This window comes from Scleropages formosus, chromosome 6, assembly GCF_900964775.1.
Source record: "Scleropages formosus chromosome 6, fSclFor1.1, whole genome shotgun sequence".
Classification (NCBI taxonomy): Eukaryota; Metazoa; Chordata; class Actinopteri; order Osteoglossiformes; family Osteoglossidae; genus Scleropages; species Scleropages formosus.
The window spans coordinates 18,828,960-18,845,681 of record NC_041811.1 but is presented as its reverse complement, the minus strand read 5'-3'; the positions used below and the strand labels follow the sequence as shown (position 1 = coordinate 18,845,681).

Sequence of the window (16,722 nt, the reverse complement as noted above, 5' to 3'; positions counted from 1 at the left end):
TGCTGTTTACATTATATTTATACTATATGAATATATGCACTTTATATGCATAATTAACAATTTTGAATGACTTATTTTCAAGGAAGAGAAATTGCAAGTTCCCAAACCATGACACAACTAGTAATTCCAGATATCCTCATTATATGAGGATTTTTACAAAGGGCTATTGTCGGATCTTAAGAGGTTATATTTTCATCAAACAGAAGAATACTTTCATGTTTTACTCCTCACATGAATCAATTTTTTTCACTGCTTTTCCTAAATTAGTTGTCAGTTGCAACTCAGTGACCATGTCTCACTTCACTATAAAACCACACCAGGCCATGACAAGAGCAATTTCCTAAATTCAAAAGCAAAATTGAAACTGCAGAAAACATAATAATGAACTTCAGCATAAAATTTTTAAGAAAGCAGTACCATTAGTTCTGATGATCAAAGAGGCAAGGAGGCAGAAATAAAAGCAGAGCTAAGTTCATGCTTCATTTTTTATTTAGATATAGATTTCCAGTGATTGATCAGTGTACCACAGAAGTAATCTTATAGGCTCCTCAGCACAAATATGAACCTCCCATGGATAATCTCCATGGTGAACTCAAAATACAGCCAGAATGATGACCTGGAATTAGACAGAGAAGTTCTGGTGCACAAGATTTATAGCTGGAGAGGAAACATTTACTGAAAATGAGCACCAATTCCATTAAAATGGATCACACAAAGATAGGCAGCTCGAGCACAGGCATGCATAGTATACTGGAGAGATGATTATCGATGATCGAGAGATCAAATTATATTAGGTGAAGTGATAACCTTTTAATTATTTAATATTATTTAATTTTCTGAAGCCCTGTCAAGATTCTTAGGACAGCCAGTGTATACCTCTGAATATACTAAACACTGTACAAGCATCAAAATCTATTAAAAACACACTGGTACCTTGAAACATTGTAAAGTTTGCTTCAATTGAAACTGTAACAGACAAAGGTTAAAATGGAGGTTTCCTTTAGAGAAATGCCACATCTCACTGAGCAGTGGAAAAAACAATTGGAAGTGAAAGCAAAAATCTGTTACCTTTTATTTAACCCATTTCACCCCTAATTAACAATGACTTTAACTGAGCAATTAAGAGATCGGAACTAAAAGCAGCACACTCCGTAGCTTTCAAAACCTGGGCTGCATTCCAGTATTGTGTAAAATGAGTCCCTTCCTCAATTCCCACACCCTTTCAATCCAGCGTGACCCAGAAGTCTAAAACTTGTCAGCATATTAACAAATGTTCCAGACTGTTCTATTTGAAAGAAGCATGACACCATTTAAAAAGAGCCTTTCTTCAACTGACTCTTTTGATGAAAGATGCATTACTTTATAATAAAGCTATAGACCAGGGATTCTTAGCCCCGATCTGTGAAGTGCAGGCTTGCTTTGGAAAAAAAAAAACTAAATAACTGAATAAAAGGTTTTTTTTAAAAAACACCACGATTACTATTTTTGACATAATTGTATGTGCAAGCCATCCATTTTCATTGAAATATTTTTTCCAAATTTATTTGTGGCCATTTCACTTGGGGGTGTCCTTAGCTTTTATAACATTTTTCAAAGGGTCTGTTTAGAAGTATTACCCAATCTGATGAAATGCACAGTATACCACAACATATTAGGTTTAATATACTTGATTTTGCTTTCAACTTTCACAATTTACAGTAACATTACATGATACACCACTGTAAGAATTTATGGAAAAGTTAAAATATATTTAAATATCATAGTACTGTAATTATATTCCAATGTCAGAAAGACACACACAAAAACATACTGAAACTACAATTTACACAATTCCAGCTTTGGTGCCAACAGGTGGAACATCAATTTCCACACTACCTAAATTCTGAAGAATCTATAATGCTAAAAGAGTGAGCACAATTTTGCAAAACATAAAATGGAATTGCAAATGTTCACCTGAACAAGAATAATCCATTTCCTTCACCCCATATGGTGTTTCCTCCTTTCCTCCTCATTTCCCTTTCTCAAGTCACATTGGGGAATCGAGGAAGAGACTGTGAGGAAAGTACACAAGAACTCAACTATTAAGTACTGGAATTGAGGCCTCAGCCTTGTGTCCAGTGCTTCCAGGATGGGCTCAACAGATGGATGGGCTTATGGAAGGACGGGCTCCATGGGATCAAAGTGTGATCCTTGTCACCCTTACCTCAGATTCTTAACCTCATACGTCAAGGGTGGCAAAACCACCTCTTCAAAGGTCAGTCAGTCTCCTGGTATTTCAAGCTTCAATTCAGCATTTAGAAAAGGACTGATTCACATCTTGAATGCTAAGCAGCTTCAGTAAAACAACTGTGGGAGGTATGTTAGAACAACACCCAGTGTACCCTGAAGCCCTGGAAGAATCAGGTTCCCCTCACCCTTCTCACACATCTCATGCAAAATCCAAGTATCAATACTGGTTAAAAAACTGCCAATCTTGTTCATCAAAAGTGAATCCCTCCAGAGTAGGGGTCCAAACATTTTCAATTTTCTTGCTTGGCCACTTTTATCAGCTGTTAATATTTGCAGCAAGAAGCGCTAAACCAAATACAGGTGGTCCCTGATTTATCATGGCTTGACTTACGATTTTTCCGACTTCACGGTGGTAAGCTGGCGATAGACATTCAGTGGAAACATTAGTTGAATTTTGATTTTTTTCCCAGGCAAGCGATATGCAGTGCGATACTCTCTCACGATGCTGGGCAGCGGCAGCAACATGCATCTCCCAGTCTGTCATGCGGTTGTTTTTGGGTGTTTTGTAGACATTATGGATGCACATCTGTGTCTCCTGCTACTGGTGGAGAGTAGAAGAGTAGGGCAATAACTCTTGAGAAGAAGCCCTTAATGGCCATTGCACGCATGCTAGGCTATGATGTTCAATACATTAGGTATATTTAATGCATTTTCGACTTACGATATTTTTGACTTATGATGGGTTTCGCCGAACGTAACCCCATCATGAATCGGGGACCACCTATACATACTTCCAAACTACATGGCTCGGTGTCCCACTACATCCATTCTCTCCTGAGGAAAGGAGAACCTACCGTCCTTGGTGTAACCTTTGCTCTGCATCTACTTACTTTCTCTCTATACGCAAAGTACACACATGGAAAGATGTCTCTTCTCGCTAACAAGCTGTGGAGTGAACTTCCACTCAGCATCAGGTGTACTCTCAGTCTTCTCACCTTCCACTAGCTCTAGACACATGATTTCTTCACCCACTATTTAGCAACTGTCTACGCCCTTTGAGCTACTCGTGACCTTCCCCACTTGTTTCTGACCGCCTCATTTTCCATTAAGCGTAACCTTCTCTTTCCAAGTGACACTTTACTCCTGTCCTAGGCTCATTTTGAGGTAAAGTCACTTTGCGACCTTTATTAGCACCTTTCTGTCTTGTATTACCTATCCCTAACCCAAACACGTCAGGTAAATAAGCAACCATATCTGAATGATGAAGCAGTCATGATATATACAGTAACTACATGAATATACGTCTTAAAATGCTTACGACTAGTCCATTTTATCAATGTTTTAATACAGCTCTGACCAAATGTAACGCAGCGTTCTGCGGCTGCTGCTGGTGGTGTAGATGTCGCCGATGACGAGCGCATGATCGATGCTCTAACTTTGCTTCTCAGCTCTTTTTTTACTCCGTGTGCGTGGTGAAGTCAACCTACTTCTCCTACCAAACGAACCTAAGAGGAGAAAAAATAATCACAATCACATGCAGACTAGCTGTTTACTCAAAAGGTGCTGCGCTGTCTCTGCAGAGAGATGAACTTAACCGCTTCAGCGCCGCCTCCCTACTTGACTACATGTCACCCACCGGGTTAGCGCTAAACGCGCAGCTTTCGTGTCGCGCTTTTCTAGTGAACGGAGAATCGAACCCGTGACGGACACCGTCGCCCGCGGTGCCTGCGCGTGAACGTGCGTCCGCGCGGACACCTCGCGCGCGGGGCGCCGATTTCTGGAACAGTGGGAGCGCGCGCGCCCGTACTAACCCATGTCACGCTCTCCGGGCGCCTTCGCCTCTCCGTCCCCCTGTAGCGCACAATCTCACTCACGTCGGCGCCGTCAGCCGCCGCAACCACAAGGAGCCGCCACCCGAAGGTGAGTCCCGCTGAAAAAGGTTTCCAAAAGAGCAGCGAAACGAAAATGGCGACCGCTGAAGAAGGCTGACTGAATTTCACACAGTTCAAATTAAATGTGAATTCGTGAGTGACTGAAGCTCAATGCATGTATTTTTAAAAGATAATCCCTGCGAAGGCCGATTTAAAATCCTCCGCTTCCCTCCAGTAGAAAATGAAGATGAAAACCGACGATTTCAAAAAAAAAAAAAAAAAAAAAAAAAAGTGTCCACTTGTCTTGCTGGTCAGTCGCAAAAGCTCCTCAGTTTCCCTCAAGCAGTTTTTCCTTCCCAGGCTGCAGTGAGAACGGACTGCATCGACAACAGAAATATTTTAGTGAATCCAAAACAGCTCTTCGGCCCCGGTGCAGTTGTTCGGTGAGTAAGGTGTCTGAAGCTGAGCGAAAGGCAGGCAGTTTTTATTTACGATGCCTTTTCTGCTGCCCTGTGAGTGGGAGTTGAAACGGAGCGCCTCGCTGACCTGTCCTGCAGCAGTTCGCGATCATGATCTCACACGCGGAGCATACAGATAGTGCGCGCGGCACGGCACTGCGCGGCGTCCTGCTCACTGTCACCCCTAGCGGCCAGTGTAAGGACGACAGCTCCCGTTTATTTTTCAAAGGACCGCAGCTTCCTGCGATTTCGTATTGGAATTTGCAATCCTTCAAGTGGCGCAATTAGCGAACGCCTGGCGACTGGAAACCATCCCTAAACTAAAACCAGACCACAGAATAACGTGATCGGGATATCTGGTCAGCATGATATGTAACTGAGGACATCCTATGTTTTTATCCCCTGGCTACTGAGTGAAAAGCCCTGTATTTTTGTTTAAAAATTAAATATAACAGTAATGCCTTTCTTTGGGATGTATTACAATACATACTGTGTGTGTGTCATTGAGTTGTCATTATTCTACCATGTAGAATACAACGAAATGACCACTGAAGTCTGTTAAATACATAACACAGGTGGTCCCCTCTATATATGACGCTGATATGGACGGAAATGGAGCTTACAGTGAAGTGTGATGTATACTGGGGCTATTCCCCCATAATAAATAAATAATAATGAACAGTGCGGTTGTTTGTGAACCCAGCATGGACAGTTTTTTTTTTTTTTTCCCCCCCATTCTTTCTCTAAATATCATCATCAGTGAATGTCCCATAAATATACACACACACCATCTGATACCGCTTGTCCCATATGGGGTCGCGGGGAACCGGAGCCTAATCCGGCAACACAGGGCATAGGGCTGAAGGGGGAGGGGACACACCCAGGACGGGACGCCAGTCCATCACAAGGCACCTCAAGCAGGACTCGAACCCCACACCCACCGGAGAGCAGGACCTGGTCCAACCCACTGCACCACTGTACTCCCCGTCCCATAAATACTTTAAGCTTAAATGTTTGCGATATTTTTTAAATATTTTGCACGGCTTTCGCAGTAAAAATATATTTAAGATCCTGGGTATGTACATTATGGTGACAGTCACAGTATAAGCAAGCAGGAACAAGAAACCCTTCTTATTGCTGTGCTGTAAAAGATATAGTATACAGTACAGTATATTATCAAAAACCTTTTTATAATTGTAAAGGCCATTTCAAATATAAAATTTTACTTTATTCTGTTTTGTAGCCTTTCATTTTGACTAGTGTCACTGCAGGTCTAGCCTTGTATCTGTGGTTTAAAAGGGCCTTAAAGTGAGACATCGTTACAAAAAGAGCTATGCATTTATGAAAAACAAGTACACTATGGTCAGGGTTATCTGTATGTACACAATTCCTCATTAGCCCAGTCCAACATCCATTATCTTATTAAATATTATAAAAAAATGCTTAGGAGAATTTACATTTTGAAACTAATTGTGTACTCTTTCAAAGGAAATAAATTCAACTGGGAAATGAAGTATTTAGCCATGGTAATAAATATGTTGTTTATTATATATCTAAATCTGTGTTTAATTTACTGTTATCTGCTTTACATCGGTGCATACAGATTAAATGTTAAAGACACATTAATGGAGTCTATTGGACAGTCCAGCAGTACTCAAAAAGGCATAAAGGAACATCAAAAAAAACATCCAGGAAACCATTAGAGACATAAACCACAGACCCACCACACATTAGCTCATTAGTTCTTATAGCTAAAATATAGTTGGAAAGATGCAATATAAAGTATTACAAAAGTATGACATTTTGTTCCCTGTAAGAAGTTCTTTTCAAGTTAAGAAACTTCTCAGATGTCAGTAGTAACAAACCTCATCCTCTAGAGTTTGTACCACTTACCGTATATCACCAGCATGTGTAGAATGAAAAGTCTGACTCAGCTGATTCAAAATCTGTCATGTTAGATTTATATTAGCCATGCTTTAACTAGCTTATGCAGGAAGTTTAGACATATAAATAAGGGCTTCCTCTGAAGGATGTTAATTAAATGTCACAGGACTCCATCAATTGTCAATAACTAGGGAACGTCACAATCACAGGAACCCAGAGTAACAGAGTGGTTAATGCGGCGACACTCCATGTTTCGCACTGAGGGTGGGATGTCAGTTCATCACGGACTTTCACACAGGCAGAGACACAGTAAAAGGCAGTTGAGAGTCACCCGCTCAGTTGAAGAGCCTGCCTTTGGACTGTGGCAGAGAGGTGGAGGAAACTTATTTGAACACTGAGTGGACCTGGAAGCTCCACTGGGACAGAGACATGACTGTTTCCAGCCATCATGGTCAGTACCTCACACTGGATTCAATTCAGATGAGGTATTTAGAGTGGTCAATGAAAGCTATTAAATGTATTTATTCTGATATCCTAATATTGACGATGCCTCAAAAGATCTGTGGTCTACAAACTGGATAAAATAAAGCTATGTCATACTGACTGACCACAAAAGACTAAAATGTACATATAAAACTACATCAAGCTTTTGCACGTCCAAACTCTGTGCCTGTTTTTTTTCTTTAACAAATAAGGATGGTTTTGTTCTGTTTTGCTTTTAAATAATGTTAATCTCAACTCTTAAATAAAAAACACAGATGCTAGAAAACATTCTGCAGAATCCGACCCTTTGGTGTTTTTTTTTTTTCTTTCCCTTTGCAATTTGAAAATTAGTGCAAAGAAATTAGTTTTTATGGATTTTTGTATCTACAATGTAATGGATGGATGGATGTAAAATACAATGTTTAGAAAAATGTGATTTGAAAAAAGTCCCACACTTTGTAAATTCATTTTGAAATGGAAGTGTGACACATCACTGTATATGTATGCTTCATATGTGACAACAATCAAAGATTGGCAGATATTTTCTTCATAGCTCTGAGGTGATATCCTTATGCTCTGTCCAGAAACATTCTTGGTGCAGCATCAGTTAGGAAATATTATCTGAAAGGTTGCTGAGCAATGCCACGCGCATGTTTAACCACAGTTACAGGAAGTGGGTGTTATTTTAAGTGCAGAATGTCTGCTAATCACTTCCTGTTGAGATGTATAACATTTGATGAGAATGAAAAAATAAAAGAGTAATGTGGTCAGTAATGTTTTTTTGCTTAGTAATTTATCTACCCTAATTATAAAGTTGTCACATGCGTAAGCAAGTTTATGTTTTCAAAATGAGGAAGGCATTTTCTTAGTTCTGGTGAAACCACAGTGCATAAAATATAAATGTGTTATCACAAAGATACACAATTCAATGTTATGTACATAGATTCCAACAATAATAATGGATACTGATGTGGCTAACATTCTATATGTCAAACAAATTACTGAAAGTGTTGCTTTACAAGAAAGACCAAAACAGCACTCACATGTTTACTTACAGTACATGATGGTTATGTTTGTGTAGCTGGTCGTGTAACTTGGCAGCACATTGATCTATTTGGAGACTGATGAAAAATATCTCCATAGTGAATTGTACATCTCATGCATGCGAACTGTTTTAAGAGCCTTGATGCAAATTTCTGTGAATGCTATGCTTTATATGCCAGATTTGAGCTTTTAAAGTTGAGACCATTGAGCAGGAATGCTCAGGTCTTGTGTATAAATGGAGTAAGAATGGGACATACATTCATAAGAAAACATAACTGTCTTGAGAAATTATTAATTTTTTTTGAGCAATTTTGTCTTGGCTAATATACTCCAACCATACCCTTGTGCAACAACTTGTCAGGTATTGCACGACGAAAAATATTAGTAACAGAAGTCTGTGGAGTTATGCACATTTCACACATGCAGACTATACATTAGACTTGGTTGAACACTGGCTGGGACATTGCCTTATTGTGTTAGTATTGATTAGGAATACAATATTACGTTAGGTTTGTAGAACTCTGGTTTCATTATTTTGCAGTTCATGTGACATTGTAACATAACTGAACCACCAAAAAACTCAAAAGAGTGGTTTAACTGGACTTGTTTTAGCAGGCTTATTTCAGGATTCAGATAAATAAGATTGCTGTGCTATTAATTCCCTACCTGTCAAACTGAAATTTTTGTGTGTTACAGTTAAAATGTTGCAAATACTTGATGCATTTTCCTCAAACACACTGACTTTCTACATTTTGGTGACTCTATACAGTATGTACATTTACAACATACTTCCAGTAACAAGAAGAACAATAGTTAACCTTGACTGATAATACTGTACAGTGCTTCAAATGTTTTAACTGGGATTGCCCACTAGAGGGTACACTGCTCTTGATAAGGTCAATTATCAGCTAATTGTACATAGTGAGGTACAGTTAGTAACTCTCACGCACACGTACAATGTCTACAACCGCTCATCTCGAGCAGGGTTGCGGCAAGCCGGAGCCTAACCTGGCAACACAGAGCACAAGGCTGGAGGGGGAGGGTTCACAACCTTGGAGGGGATGCCAATCCACCACAAGGCCCCCCAGGTAGGACTCGAACCCCAGACCCGCCACACAGCGGGCGCCACCGCACCCCCCCGCAGGTAGTAACTCTTATAGCATATTACTGTCCCTGTCCCCTATGGAAACATCAAGGGAGGCAAGACATATTTCAAGAGTTCACAATCACAAACTGAACTACTACAGGGTAGCTGAGTAAATTTTGTAAGGAGTGTGAGTAAGGAGTGCAGGTAAACTACATTAATCAGGGATGATGAACTCTGGCCTTAACAGGGCCACAAGTGTTGGTGCTGGTTTTTGCTAAGACTCTGCCCTTTAATGTTAAAATAGACATTTGGAAAGGGTTTTGCCTCACCTGGTACTACAGATGTCAGCCAGGTATAAAAATGTATTCTCTGTCTGTCATCTAAACACCGTAACTATAGGTATTTACCCCACTTTCTTTAAACCAGGAGGCATCAGGGAATGATTGCTCTACATTCACTTGTATAGTAGGCAACAGTAAATGTAAGGGTCACAGTGCTTTATTTTGACCACTTTTGGTGTGGCATTTATGCAGTGCACTAATGCATACCCTGCCTTATTTCTTATCACACACTACATGTCTGACACTGGAATGTTAAATGCCTATTTTCAAAACGGCCTCTTTTTACCAGCGTTCTTATAACACTTTCCATGCATGCCGTTATGAAGAAAGAATCACACCTGGCATGTTTCAGATTAAAGTCCATCACTTTCCTATTGAAATTTTGACAGAAAATTACTCTACTTATGAAATTCATGAGATGAATAAAATTGCAAACTTAAAAAATGTATATTTGCCAGACTGTATTCAATTAACTTAACCCAGTACTACATTTAAAGTCACTGAAAGCAGTAGTGATACTGCAAGAAAGTATTTACAGTATTCCTCATCACACATTTTAATATTGATATATAACACCGTATTGCATGTTTTTCAACATGACAGACATATCAATTTATAGTAATATATTGTACTTACTTTATAGAACAATAAACTTGATTGCTAAACCATTTGGTAAAATGAGCCACAAGCCTAAACTGGAGACTTCAAGACTAAATTCATCTAAATTTTTGTCCTGTATAATTTAAAAAAAATTAGTAATTCTGTTATTGCTGCAATTATTCTGCTCTGTCTACAGATGGATATACACCAAATCAAATTAAAATGAAGTTAAAGCAAAACGATATTTAAATAGTATACATATGGAAATGTGTGCTCATGCTCTCTCTGGCTGAATGAGTTTTTCAGGCAGGGACACCCACACTGTTTGAGAGCTCTGAGAGGCAACAGTGCTTTCTGTGCCCAGCCCATATATGTCAAGAGCTCTTTTTCTCCCAGAGAAGAAGAGACAGCTTGTTGCACTGGCAGATGTGGTGTTTGGTACCATTCAAGGAACCGTTGCCAGACTTTCCACATGGACTGCACACCACAAGAGAGATAACATCACTAAGAACAGAACTTTGTGTGTGTCATTTGCAGCACTCCAGCAGAAAGTAGAACATGCTGAGCACTGTGTGACAGTCACTGGTGAATCCATGCTTGCCTATTTACACATACAAAGTCTGTAGGAGTAAAAATGTTACTTTGTAAAAAAAAATTACATTTTTTCATTATTAATAAAAGACTAATTATATAGATTACTATATATCCACAATAACATATTTTAATTATATAGTTATGTATGTGTGTGGGATGATTACTGAATTAGTAATGAATGTTTTCTTTCTAAGCTTTGCGTAAGTAATTTTGCAGATGTTTAATATAGCTAGAAGGCCACCAGCATGTTCATTGAACTTCAGAAACATGCCACCCACTCTTAATATTTACATTTATTAATTTAGCAGGCACTTTTATAACTCAGAGTAAACAAAAGTGCATTTCACAACAGTCTAATAGCTTTAAAAGCAGATGGATGTTTTTAAGGCACTTGAATCTTATTGGAAATACACATATTGTTGGTGAGATTGTTAATAAGGGTAACTGTTGATTGCCTTTCAGAAACTTCATAAGCTACATAGAGATATACAGTAACCAGGTATTCCAAAAGTTAAACGTGATGATTTCAGAGAACTGGTGTTTATGCTTGTATTAAAAACTACGCTACAGATGATACTGATAGCCAGTGTGTAAGATGAAAGACCATGAAAATGTGAACATTTGAGCGGAATATGTTTACCCCTACAAATATCAAATCATTATTTGCTCAGTGGTCATTCGTTGTATGGCCGAGCCATGTGAAATAGAAATCAATATGTAGATCATTACTGTCTCTTTATTAAGTAAGTAGCAGATGGCTGTCTGGCATGGAGAGTGTGATGGAAAAAATGCTCTCCATCTTCCAAGAAAAATGCTGGAATGGAACAATGAAAAATTAGTATATCCTTTACAAGGCAGTCTTAAGATTATAAAAGTCTGGAGCACAATGGTGCCCACTTACATCCATAGAGATACTGTAGTCATCAGGCCTAGTTAGGGTTGAACAGTTACAGACCTCCTGTCTCTAGCAGTCTACAATCTAATTAAAGTAGTTCCTTATTAAGAGCCACAGCCATTAGAGGGAAATGTGCTGTGTGCCTAAGCAAAAAGCACAGTACATACAGAATCAATATATATTGATTTTTCAGTACTTCAGGCATATCAGGTAGGAGTCAGCAACCCATTTATTTGAAGGTGGATCAGGGTTAGTTCCACACTCTGACTAACACTAACTATTGACTTCAAGGCAGATCATGGGTGTCAAAGTAACAACCTATCTTCATCTACAGCAGATCTGATCTGAATCCATGTGTGAAAATACACAGGATGATTTTGACAACGATGCAGTTGCTTCACTATCTTAGAGGGTCAAGACAGAGAAATAAATTTAAAGAATTACACATCTGTACTTAATACTTTCGTCTCAGTAGCATTTCCCAAGCACTATACTACAAACTGGACAATGTGTGACTAGGAGATTTTAGTGCATATAGCTGATGTTTTGCAAGGCTAAGTTACCTTATCTACTGATTCAGAAAACTGTGCCTTCCATGATTAAAAGAAAAGGCTGAAATATATGCTTTGGAGAGAGTTGGTGAGCATAGTGTTACTTCAGAACTTGTGGAATTAATGCTGTTGAATCAAAAGTTCCAGAAAAGTACTTGATAGGTCTCAGTCAGTGAAGTCATCTTTTGTGCTACAATGTGTATACTATGTCTGTATGATCTGAGCAATACAATGTGAGGTGCCACAGCACAGGATTTGTTCTTAGCTTTAGCTGAATATTTAGCAGGTAAGTGAAGATCACTCAGGGAGCCCCCAGCCAGCAGCCCAGCTGGGAATGACATCCACATCAGCGAATGGTGCATGAGAATGTCGTGGGTAGGGAATATAGAGAAGCCAAAGCGCACTGCTAATGATGAGGATGACCTTGACTCTGTCCTGATGCCAGAGACTGATAGAAACCATTGTTGGAACTAACACGGGGGATTCTGTTGAAGCCTTTGCTGTGGTTATGACTAATTAAGCAGAGTTTTATGTACTGGAACACAGCGAGTTACTATTTGATATAATAAGCCCTTTTCATAAACAGTACAGCTTTTTCATCAGTTTTGGTAACATCAGTAAGCCAAGGAAAAAGATGTATTTGTGTATGAGATGAACTGGCACTGCCAAGATAGATTTTAACCCATGATATTACGATTAAAAAAATTAAATCTTATAATAGCCGGGATACTGCAGCTCTGTTCAGAGCAGTACATTTAAACCCACACATATTTACAAACAGTGGCATCAGAAAGTATTCATTGTCATTTCCATCTTTTGGTCTGTTACAGTTTAACATCAGAATCTATGGAAAGGCTTTTCCTTTCTTCAACAACATAAAATGTACATCAATAATGCAAAAAATATTTTTTGTTCCAAAAACTAAAAGCCCCCTCCGCGAACCGCCACCTTACCGAGGTGGAGGGGTTTGAGTGCCTGAATGATCTCAGGAGCTATGTTGCCTGGGGCTATATGCCCCTGGTAGGGTCTCCCAAGGCAAACAGGTCCTGGGTGACAGACGAGACAAAGCGCGGTTCAAAATCCCCTTATGACTATTAAATCAAGGATCTCGTTCACCCCGCCCGGTATGGGGTCACCGGGGCCCCACCCTGGAGCCAGGCCTGGGGGGGGGCTCGCATGCAAGCGCCTGGTGGCCAGGTCTATGCCCACGGGGCCTGGTGGGGCTTAGCCCGAAGCCAAGACGTGGAGCCGTTCTTCGGTGGGCTCACCACCTGCCGGAGAGGACATAAGGGGCCGGTGCGTTGTGATTTGGGCAGTGGTCGGGGCCGAGTGCCCGGTCGACCCAAACCTCGGACGCCAACTCTGGCTTTTGGGACTTGGAATGTCACCTCACTGGCGGGGAAGGAGCCTGAGCTAGTGCAAGAGGTTGAGAGATACCGTCTAGATATAGTCGGGCTCACTTCCACTCACAGCTTGGGTTCTGGAACCACTCTTCTCGACCAAGGGTGGACTCTCCACTATTCTGGCGTTGCCCAGGGTGAGAGGCAGCGGGCAGGTGTGGGCTTATTAATAGCCCCCCAGTTCAGCCACCATGTGTTGGAGTCTACCCCGGTGAATGAGAGGGTCGTCTCCCTACGCCTTCGGGTCAAGGAACGGTCTCTCACTGTCGTTTGTGCTTATGCACCTAGCGGCAGTGCAGAGTACCCGGCCTTTTTGGAGTCCCTGTGGGGCGTGCTGGAAGGCGCTCCCACTGGGGACTCTGTCGTTCTACTGGGGGACTTTAACGCCCACGTGGGCAGCGACAGTGACACCTGGAGGGGCGTGATTGGGAGGAACGGCCTCCCTGATCTGAACCCGAGCGGTGAGTTGTTATTGGATTTCTGTGCTAGTCACGGTTTGTCCATAACAAACACCATGTTCATGCATAAGGGTGTCCATCAGTGCACTTGGTACCAGGACATTCTAGGTCGGAGGTCGATGATCAACTTTGTAGTCGTTTCTTCTGATCTTCGGCCATATGTCTTGGACACTTGGGTGAAGAGAGGGGCTGAGCTGTCAACTGATCACCACCTGGTGGTGAGTTGGATTGGATGGCGGGGGGAAAAGCTGGACAGACCTGGCAGGCCCAAACGCATAGTGAGGGTCTGTTGGGAACATTTGGCGGAGGCCCCTGTCAGAGAGGTCTTCAACTCCCACCTCCGACAGAGCTTCAACCAGGTCCCGAGGGAGACTGGGGACACTGAGTCCGAATGGACTATGTTCCACACCTCCATTGTCGGGGCGGCGGTTCGGAGCTGTGGCCATAAAGTCTCCGGCACCTGTCGCGGCGGCAATCCCCGAACACGGTGGTGGACACCGGAGGTAAGGGATGCCGTCAAGCTGAAGAAGGAGTTCTATCGGGCCTGGCTGGCTCATAGGACTCCTGAAGCAGCTGACGGGTACCGGCGGGCCAGACGGAGCGCGGCTCTGGCAGTCGCCGCTGCAGAAACTCGGGCCTGAGAGGAGTTCGGTGAGGCCATGGAGGAAGACTTTCGGTTGGCCTCAAAGAGATTCTGGCAAACCGTCCGGCGACTCAGAGGGGGGAAGCAGTGTTCCGCCAACACTGTTTACAGTGGAAGTGGTGCGCTGCTGACCTCAACTGAGGATGTCCTCGGGCGGTGGAAGGAGTACTTTGAGGATCTCCTCAATCCCTCCGACACGCCTTCCGCAGAGGAAGCTGAGGCCGGGGACTCGGAGGGGGACTCGTCCATTACCCTGGCTGAAGTTGCTGAGGTAGTCAAAAAACTCCTCGGTGGCAAGGCTCCGGGGGTGGATGAGATCCGCCCCGAGTTTCTCAAGTCTCTGGATGTTGTGGGGCTGTCTTGGCTGACACGCCTCTGCAGCATCGCGTGGAGTTCGGGGATGGTGCCTCTGGACTGGCAGACCAGGGTGGTGGTCCCTCTTTTTAAGAAGGGGGACCGGAGATTGTGTTCCAACTATAGGGGGATCACACTCCTTAGCCTCCCTGGGAAAGTCTATGCTGGGGTACTGGAGAGGAGAATCCGACTGATAGTCGAACCTCGGATCAAGGAGGAGCAATGCGGTTTTCGCCCTGGCCGTGGAACACTGGACCAGCTCTATACCCTCACTAGGGTGCTGGAGGGTTCATGGGAGTTTGCCTCAACCAGTCCATCTGTGTTTTGTGGACCTGGAGAAGGCATTTGACCGTGTCCCTCGTGGCATTCTGTGGGGGGTACTTCGGGATTATGGGGTTCGGGGCTCGTTGCTACGGGCTGTTTGTTCCCTGTATGACCGGAGCAGGAGCTTGATTCGCATTGCCGGCAGTAAGTCAGACCTGTTCCCGGTGCATGTTGGACTCCGCCAGGGCTGCCCTTTGTCACCGATTCTGTTCATTATCTTTATGGACAGAATTTCTAGGCGCAGCCAGGGAACAGAGGGTGTCTGTTTTGGTGGCCGCAGGATCTCGTCTCTGCTTTTTGCGGACGATTTGGTCCTGTTGGCTTCATCGAATCAAGACTTACAGCGTGCACTGGAGAGGTTTGCAGCCGAGTGCGAAGCAGCGGGGATGAGAATCAGCACCTCCAAATCCGAGACCATGGTCCTCAGTCGGAAAAAGGTGGATTGCCCCCTCCGGGTTAGGGGGGAGCTCCTCCCTCCAGTGGAGGAGTTTAAGTATCTCGGGGTCTTGTTCACGAGTGAGGGAAAAATGGAGCGGCAGGTTGACGGACGGATCGGTGCGGCGTCCGCAGTAATGCGGTCATTGTACCGGTCTGTTGTGGTGAAGAAGGAGCTGAGTCGTAAGGCGAAGCTCTCAATTTACCGGTCGATCTACGTTCCTACCCTCACCTATGGTTATGAACTCTGGATCATGACCGAAAGAATGAGATCGCGGATACAAGCGGCAGAAATGAGTTTCCTCCGCAGAGTGGCTGGGTGCACCTTTAGGGATAGGGTGAGGAGCTCAGTCACCCGGGAGGAGCTCGGAGTAGAGCCGCTGCTCCTCCGCATCGAGAGGAGCCAGTTGAGGTGGCTCGGGCATCTGTTCCGGATGCCTCCTGGACGCCTCCCTGGGGAGGTGTTCCGGGCATGTCCCACTGGGAGGAGGCCTCAGGGCAGACCCAGGACACGTTGGAGAGACTACGTCTCCCAGCTGGCCTGGGAACGCCTTGGGGTTCCCCCAGAGGAGCTGGAGGAGGTTTGCGGGGAGAGGGAAGTCTGGGGGCTCTGCTTAGACTACTGCCCCCGCGACCCGGTCCCGGATAAGCGGAGGAAGATGGATGGATGGATGGAAAAACTAAAAGCCATTTCTATTTCACAAAAACAGCCAGCCAGAAAATGTTATACTTCTGTAGAGACATCTCTGGCATCAATTGCAGCTATTGAGTCTTCATGGATATATGTGAGCATTGCATTTTACTTTGGAATGCTTGCCCATTTCTCCCTGCAAAATTTCTCAATCTCTGCCAAGTCAGGCAAAGGCCATCTGTGGAGAGCAATTTTCATGTCATTCTATAGGTTTTTGGGATTCCAGAAAATTAACTCACACCTACTCACTATTGGGAACTGTTTGTCTAAGCCAGTCTGGAGCTTATCCCAGAGACACAGGATGCTTAGCTAGTCTGGGTACACCACAAATGGGACACCAAGCCATCATAAGGTATCCACACAAAGTCATTTCATTGGTT

The 16,722-nt window shown here is 43.0% G+C and overlaps 1 protein-coding gene across 1 annotated transcript in view; it reads right to left on the bottom strand.

Moving 5' to 3' along the window:
- Positions 1-4,465, bottom strand: part of LOC108925105 (SET-binding protein-like) — a 36,011-nt gene extending 31,546 nt beyond the window's left edge. Inside the window, exon 1 of the mRNA XM_018736860.2 lies at positions 4,041-4,465. The gene's annotated coding sequence lies outside the window, so the exon portion shown is untranslated. The remainder of the gene's footprint in view (positions 1-4,040) is intronic.
- Between the last annotated feature and the right edge of the window lie 12,257 nt (positions 4,466-16,722).